Raw genomic sequence first — 8,390 nt, forward strand, 5'->3', positions numbered from 1 at the left:
CTTGAAGTCTACCCGGGCGCGCTTCTTCATTCTTCGATCAGGGGCGGGCTTCTTCCCTTATATACGATGACATAGATAGAGCCTCCTTCTTTGATCCATTCATTGATCGACGAATAGGGGGCTGTTCGCCTTTTGAATCAAAGTAGAGTAGGTTTAGGTTGCTTTCTCAATCTTTCTCTGATCCTAGCCGTGTAGTGGATCCGGCTTTAGTCCTCTAAAAAGAGGTGTGTGTGGCCGTCGTATCTGCCCGCCCCCTTCTTCATTCATCCATTTAGGTCAGAATGGATCCAGGGAACCTGGCTCGGGAACAGCCCAGACTAATCACAGTCAGAGAGTCCAATCTCTGAAATAGAGCTTAGTCTCTCCATAGTAGTAGTAGTAGAAGGCTTTGTATCTGACTTGATCCAATAGAGTCAGAACACACAGTAGATCCAGATTCCACACTATGCTGTGGGCTGGGGAGAGAGCTGCTCTGCGAAGCTGGGCGTTCAGTGTTCTTATGGAGGAACTAAATCGGTGGGCCTTCAAAAAGGAGCGAGGGAGTGATGGAACCTTAGTCTATATGTTGCTCGTGAGCCGCCAAGTACCAGTCTCGCAACAGTACTGGCGCTAAAGGATCGGTCCTTCACTTGCTGATCGTTCGCGAGTCGAACTCGCTCTCTTGCCACGCCTTTCACTCACTCGCTTGAGTCGGACTCAATTCACTCTTTTTGTTTGGAGGATCGTTCGTTCTTCACTCTCTTGCTATTACCCGCAGGGAGCGCAGCAACCAAGGTGCATATTATCATATAGAAACAAGCGAAGCGTAGCGATTCGTACTACCGGAAAAGTGTCGCTAACCGGCAGGCAATAGAGTCAAGTCAGCCGATAGGCGCAAGCAAGCGTAGCGAATCACATAGAGTTGCCCCTACCTGCCAGCGCGCGGGCGGATAGATAGGGCGGGCGAAGCGCGAAGGGATGGATGTCTGAGCGGTTGAAAGAGTCGGTCTTGAAAACCGAAGTATTGATAGGAATACCGGGGGTTCGAATCCCTCTCCATCCGCGAGGTCATAAGTTCTCTCTTGCGTTATCTATAGATAAGAACGAATCGGATCGACTCGACTGATATGATGGATGGAATGGGTAGACGGTTGAGGTTATAGTGTTATGATTTAGTTAGGACTTCCCTTTCGTTATCTTCCGCCCCCTCGTCAGAAGGGCCGGGTGGATGACCTTTGGGAGCTAAGTCGAAGATCTCGGTGGTCTTGTGAGTGGTTGATAAACTGCGATTGCAGTTTGATTTAGGAAGTCCCATAGCTGTGAGGCTTAACAGACAAAGAAAACGGTGGATACTTCCACTATATGGGTAGAAGGTGACGACCCTAATGAATCGACTATAAAGGTGGCTGATAAATTAGCTACATCAGCGCTCAAATTCCTTCATCGTTATTGCCCTGGCTTCGATGATCAACCCCTTTTCATTTAGGTTTTGATCTTCGGCCATCCTGGTCCTCAGGACCCAACACCTATATTCATCCTTTAAAAGATGCAAAAGGTGTTGATACGTCCTCTATCCACATAGAAAGCTTACCCTCTTCCACACATTACCGGTGGATGCTACAGCCGCTATCACTTTGGCTGCAGGAGGGGAATGGTTAAGTGAAACTCTCGACGTCTTGTTTAGTAAACGGGATGTTTACCCAGGCGCCGTAGTGTTGCCTAACCGTTTGGCCGGAGATGTCGGATGCTCGCTGTTTACTTGTATCGATTTGCCACAGTGTGGTTAGATACAATGCGCTGGCAGCCAGCTTCAAAAGAATGCCTGAAGCTAGCGCCATAAACGCCCTTATTAGGTTAGTCGCGTGAGAGGGGCCTACCCCTATTAGGTTAGGGGGGCCCCCCTTCTCACGCCCTTCTCACGTAAGTTATTGTAAGGGCGCAACACTTACCCTTACTAATAGGGCGTTTATGGCGTGAGAGGGGCCCTCTCACGTAAGGCGCGCCTGACTTACCATACTAAGAAGGGCGGCTAATAGGGGCCCCATTAGTCAGGGGGGGCTTTGAAGCCCCCTCATTAGCCCTATTAACGCCCCTCTCACGTAAGTTGAAGTTCGCTTGCTGGAACAGGATAGTCAGTCGAATGTTGGGTTCCGTACGACGGGTCTTTAGTTCCTTGAACAGTCTTTTCCCTAAATACAGGGACTCGCAGTTGTATGTCCTCTAGTTGAGAAGACCTAAAACAACTGCACCCCAATTGGGGTTTCGTTTAAATAAGCCCCGCTCACTAAGCTAAGGGGCCCCTCTCTGATAAGGAAAAAAGGAAACGAAATAATCTCAATTTGACGACAAATCCGGTCCGATGGCTGTTCTCCACTAACCACAAGGATATAGGGACTCTCTATTTCATCTTCGGTGCCATTGCTGGAGTGATGGGCACATGCTTCTCAGTACTGATTCGTATGGAATTAGCACGACCCGGCGATCAAATTCTTGGTGGGAATCATCAACTTTATAATGTTTTAATAACGGCTCACGCTCCTTTAATGATATTTTTTATGGTTATGCCGGCGATGATAGGTGGATCTGGTAATTGGTCTGTTCCGATTCTGATAGGTGCACCTGACATGGCATTTCCACGATCAAATAATATTTCATTCTGGTCGTTGCCACCAAGTCTCTTGCTCCTATTAAGCCCAGCCTTAGTAGAAGTGGGTAGCGGCACTGGGTGGACGGTCTATCCGCCCTTAAGTGGTATTACCAGCCATTCTGGAGGAGCAGTTGATTCAGCAATTTCTAGTCCTCATCTATCAGGTGTTTCATCCATTTTAGGTTCTATCAATTTTATAACAACTATCTCCAACATGCGTGGACCTGGAATGACTATGCATAGATCACCCCTATTTGTGTGGTCCGTTCTAGTGACAGCATTCCTACTTTTATTATCACTTCCGGTACTGGCAGGGGCAATTACCATGTTATTAACCGATCGAAACTTTAATACAACCTTTTCTGATCCCGCTGGAGGGGGAGACCCCATATTATACCAGCATCTCTTTCGGTTCTTCGGTCATCCAGAGGTGTATATTCCCATTCTGCCTGGATCCGGTATCATAAGTCATATCGTATCGACTTTTTCGGGAAAACCGGTCTTCGGGTATCTAGGCATGGTTTATGCCATGATCAGTACAGGTGTTCTTGGATCTCTTGTTCGGGCTCATCATATGTTTACTGTGGGCTCAGACGTTGATACGCGTGCCTACTTCACCGCAGCTACCATGATCATAGCTGTCCCCACAGGAATAAAAATCTTTAGTTGGATCGCTACCATGTGGGGAGGTTCGATACAATACAAAACACCCATGTTATTTGCTGTAGGGTCCATCTTTTTGTTCACCATAGGAGGACTCACTGGAATAGTCCCGGCAAATTCTGGGCTAGACATTGCTCTACATGATACTTATTATGCGGTTGCACATTTCCATTATGTACTTTCTATGGGAGCCGTTCTTGCTTTATTTGCAGGATTTCACTATTGGGTGGGTAAAATCTTTGGTCGGACATACCCTGAAACTTTAGGTCAAATCCATTTTTGGATCACTTCTTTCGGGGTTAATCCGACCCTCTTTCCCATGCATTTCTTAGGGCTTTCGGGTATGCCACGTCGCATTCCAGATTATCCAGATGCTTACGCTGGATGGAATGCCCTTAGCAGTTTTGGCCCTTATATATCCGTAGTTGGGATTCGTCGTTTCTTCGTGGTCGTAACAATCACTTCAAGCAGTGGAAACAACAAAAGATGTGCTCCAAGTCCTTGGGCTGTTGAACAGAATCCAACCACACCGGAATGGATGGTACAAAGTCCTCCAGCTTTTCATACTTTTGGAGAACTTCCAGCTATCAAGGAGACGAAAAGCTATGTGAAGTAAAAGAAGAAAAAGGTAGCCGACTGCTACTAAGAACATAACAGAACTTTAAAAGCAGGGTTCTAAAACCACTTGTATAGTAAGTGCGCAGGTATAGGCCCGAGTTGAAGCCCCTCATACCCTTAAGGTTGGTCTACGATCAGAAGAAAGACCTCAAGTGGAACGTACACCCAAAGTGATTCTCCGAAAATCCACCGAGGAGTATCGGTCTGCCTATAACCCGTCAACTAATTGACCCCCTGAACGCCCAACAATGATGAACTCTAAATATGTGGGCGAAGCTTCGACTAGAAGACCAAGAGGTGGAGCTACATCAACAACAAGGGTTACGAGTCAGTCGAAGAAGCTAGTGATTGAGTCCGAAGAACCATTCAAGGATCTCTTCGAAAAGTACATGGCGAGACATGCATCTCAATCTCATCGCCTTGGATTCAGAGATTTCTGCCGTCATCCAGGGGTTATCTTCCCGCCAGGATTCAAGATGCCTAAGTTCAGTAAGTATAATGGGACAGGCGATCCAATGCAACATCTAGTCGCCTTTTGCAACGATTGCTGCATGTAAGAGGATAATCCAGGAATGTTGATCTACCTTTTTCAGAAGTCCTTGGGAGGAGGCGCCGCACGATGGTTCTTATCTCTCCCCATTCATGCAATCCGAACGTTTGAGGATGTGGTGGACTTATTCATCATAAAGTAGTTGCACCAAGCAGATCGTCCGCCATGCTTGATCGAGTTGATTAACCTTTCTCAGAGGCATTTACGGAGATCAAAGTACTGTTGACTTCATCGATCGGTGGAGGAATCTTGCATCAAGAGCGACCTTTGCAATACCTGAAGGTGATGCTGTACATATAGTCCTTTCCAACATAAGAGGTCCCGCAAAAGGTGCAATCGCATTGGGTAATTGCAAGACCTTTCCCGATTTGTACGAGCGCACCATACGCATGGAGAGTCGCAAACTGGCGGGAAAGATGGATATATAAAAGCCCTTCATTTTATAAAGCTGCTTGCTTGGAAGACTGCCCTAAGTTTATGAGTAAATAGGAAAGAGGGAACAAGATATTCATATTAGCCCCTCATTTTCTAAACTAAAGCTGCTAAGCCAGTGCCTTCTAACTGATATCACATTTAAGCCAATGCCCTCTATCGCCTTAAGCCCCTTTCTATTAGTAAAGCTCTATCTTCTATGAAGTTGACATTCCCTTGTTCTAGATGTTATAGAGCTGTTTAGTGGGTTAGGTTATCCATTTATGAGGCATAAAGTAAGGAAGTAGTGCTAAGGAGGAACTAAGGAACGAACTCTTTTTAGTAAGCAATGAAGAAAGAAATGAGGAGAAGAGGCGGCCCTTTGGCACTAGTAAAGTTCGCGACCGCCGAGCCTTAGCTCGGGGTACTTTAGTGGTGATGGGGTTGTCCTTCTTCAGCCGGGCCGTCTCTATTGCTGTTTAAACCCTGTTGTCTTGTAGCGCGCCCTCTTTTTAAGGCTAATAAGGGCGTTTAGGGGTTTTGAAGCTGGCTATAAAATAGTTGTAGCGCGCTAGCGCCCTTACGAATAGGGCTCTTCTGGATAGCAGATATGGACAATCACAATTTGTTCGGTCCGGCACGAGCGGAATAGTATGGGACAGGTTCATGGAATGACCCGGGTAGGAATATAAATTATAACGTGCCTTCAACTCACCATCCAACTATAAAAGTATGCCCATTGGAAATATCCAGACGCCCTGTTGAGAAAATTCTGATTATTGAGGTGGAATGAATGCTGCTGCTTTCGGCCCCAAAAAATCGCCTAATGTTGCGCATCGGATCAGTTAGGTGCCGGGCAGGCGGGGGGTGGGGCATAGGAACCAGCAAAAGGAATTGGAGGCTCGGGAGCCAGCGATCTCCTTTGCACCAACTAACGGGTGGCAAAAATAGATTAGTATAGTATTTACAACTTATGGAAGTGGGAAAATGCCTCCTCAAACCCCCCTATACCTTCCCCATTCCCTGGATATGAACTAATTCTTCCCCTTTTTTTTCTGTTTTCCTTTGATCCGTCCCTTCCAACGGAAGAAGAGGAGCGCCACTCGACCAACGGCCGAGGAACAGACATCGGGGCCGCCCCAATGAACGTCACGTAGATTCCCGGAAGGGAAGTTGAATGAGTCAATTTTCAAGTTCAACCAACCCTTTTTCAAATTATAAATATAATCTAAAAAAAGTAGATGAATAAGAATCATGAGGAAGTGTTTCATTTGTCTATCATTATAGACAATTCCATCCGTATTATCTATGGAATTCGAACCTGAACTCTATTTATGATTAATTATTTCTATCTTATCGGATGCTGATGAGCTTCCATTTGAGAGATCTGGAGATTGAAATGCCTTTGTCCATCGGAAGGAAGAGAATGGGATTAGTTTGCCCTACTGAGCTTTCAAGCAGAGGCATCAGATGCCACCCACCTCCCGAACTTGCTTCACGAGCTGGTGGTTCCATTCGCTGTTGTGGGAGTGAAAGAGATGGGTGTTCATTTGCTGGAGTTAGCTGGCAAGTAGATGCATAATGAGTAGTTGGGCCTATTGCCTCGAGTGAGGTTCCTCCTTCCGGTGAGGGGGACTCAAATGATGGTTTAGGCTGCTTATTGCCGAGATATGGCACTGGGACATGGGAGAGGTTAGCCAGGAATGGGCTTACAAGGGATTGATTTGATGAATGGTATTTTATTAGTTTATTTCCCCCCCGTTTCGTTCGAGATCAGGTTCTTCGTTCAAGGTTTCTCCTTCCGGGTCTAGGCAGCGTACTCGCTTCCATCGGTACGGGGTCAAGCAGAGGATATGTAATAGAATAGATTGCCTTTCGGAGCCTTGGCGGGTGAAGAGAAGGTTTCAATGGCTCGTACTTGCTTTCGAGAAGTGGGTCAGATGCTGCTGTTCCTGCTGCTAGGTTGCTTGGAGGAGAAAGCCTTTCGGGAGGGGAAAGAGGAGAAACAAGAGCTGGCTGGGACTGGATTCAATCGATTGAAAGGACCTGAGAGGAGGAGGAGATGGCACTGGGACAAGAAAACTAGTTCCTGGGACCATTGGATCGCTAGCTGCAGATTCGATTGATGGAGACAAAGAAGATGGATGCTCTTTTGGGCTCGCCTGGTGAAGGAGAACAAAGGAACTTGGATTCGCCTTCGAAAGTCGGCTGGAGATGCCTGGGTCAGAGGCAGCTTATTCCTACAGGGAGCAATCGATTCATCCCAGTTCTGTAGTTCTCATGGCATTAGCCGGCGGGTCGATTCGGTCGGGTCGCCTGGCATGGGATCTTTATCTGTATGGCCCGTACGACTCGGGCAATTGGAACTGGCCGGTTACGCGGGGGTCGTCGAGAGGTGTCGAGCGAATAAGATGAAGATGAATCCACTGAAATGTGCCTTCGGTGTCTCAGCTGGTCCATTTTTGGGATTCGTTGTCCAGGAATAGAGGTTGACCCTTCGAAGATCAAGGCAATACTCGAGATGCCATCTCCGACCACTCTGAAACTACTAATGAGTCTCATGGGCAAGATATCCTACATTCGCTGATTTATTTCAAACCTCTCTAAGAAAGTCAAGCCCCGATCAGTTCTAATTCAAAAGGGTGTCGAGTTTTTGTGGTCCGAAGAATGCCAGAAGGCTTTCCAAGCGATGAAGGACGAGCTCTTGTCTCCGCCAGTCTTGATGGGGGGGAAAACAAAACCTATCATCAACTATTTGTCCGCTACGACAAGTTCGCTCGGGGTGTTGTTAGCGCAGGAGGACCACAATGGTAAAGAGCGGCCTATATACTACACTTGTCTCGAGTGTTGAAGCCAGCAGAATCACGGTATAGTAAAATCGAGCAGGCTTGTTTAGCTTTAGTCTTTCTTTGCGGCTGAGAAGCTCCGTTACTACCTCCTGTCTGAGAAGGTTCTTTTGATCACGAGGTCTGATCCGATCAGGCATATCTTGAAGCAACCGGCCCTTTGTTAAGGCTGTCCGAGTTTGACATTACGTGCACTTCTCGAAAGGCGATGAAAGGGCAAGCTATAGCGGATCTACTGGCCGAGTACCCGGTCGAGGACTCGACTGACCTATTGGTGGAGCTGCTCGACTGAAAGAAAGGAAAGGGGTGACTTTTCTGATTCTTGGCGTCAGAGAAAGCAGAATCAGACTGCCAACGATCTTACGATAGAGAGTCTTCACCTTGTAGACCTACTTTCAGCTAATGGGAATCTTTGTCTTTCACTCTGTCTTTCTAGTCATAGGGGATGGGATTGGGTGTCCGAGTACCGATGCACAACTAAGTCGATGTCTCACGGGCGAAGGAATAGAGTAAGGCTCTACCTTCGTTCTAGTCTTGAGTTGAGGGCGGTTGCCGGAACCAGTTTCCTTTGTTTGCTACCCCGAGTACGAGTTCGTTTTCTAATCTCAAAGACTAGTGCCTACAACAGCGTTTTCCTTCCTCTCCGATAGTTCCTATTCTCCGATTCCGAATCTGA

At 47.0% G+C, this 8,390-nt stretch overlaps 1 non-coding gene across 1 annotated transcript; it reads left to right on the top strand.

The window, feature by feature from the left end:
- The first annotated feature begins 955 nt into the window (after positions 1–955).
- TRNAS-UGA (transfer RNA serine (anticodon UGA)) lies at positions 956–1,042 on the top strand. Its single transcript has one exon. It is a non-coding gene; the product is annotated as a tRNA-Ser (tRNA).
- Positions 1,043–8,390: the final 7,348 nt, after the last annotated feature.

This window comes from Tasmannia lanceolata, unplaced genomic scaffold (assembly GCF_043159265.1).
Source record: "Tasmannia lanceolata isolate RefF3 unplaced genomic scaffold, GAP_Taslan_0.1 ptg000094l, whole genome shotgun sequence".
NCBI classification, from domain to species: Eukaryota; Viridiplantae; Streptophyta; class Magnoliopsida; order Canellales; family Winteraceae; genus Tasmannia; species Tasmannia lanceolata.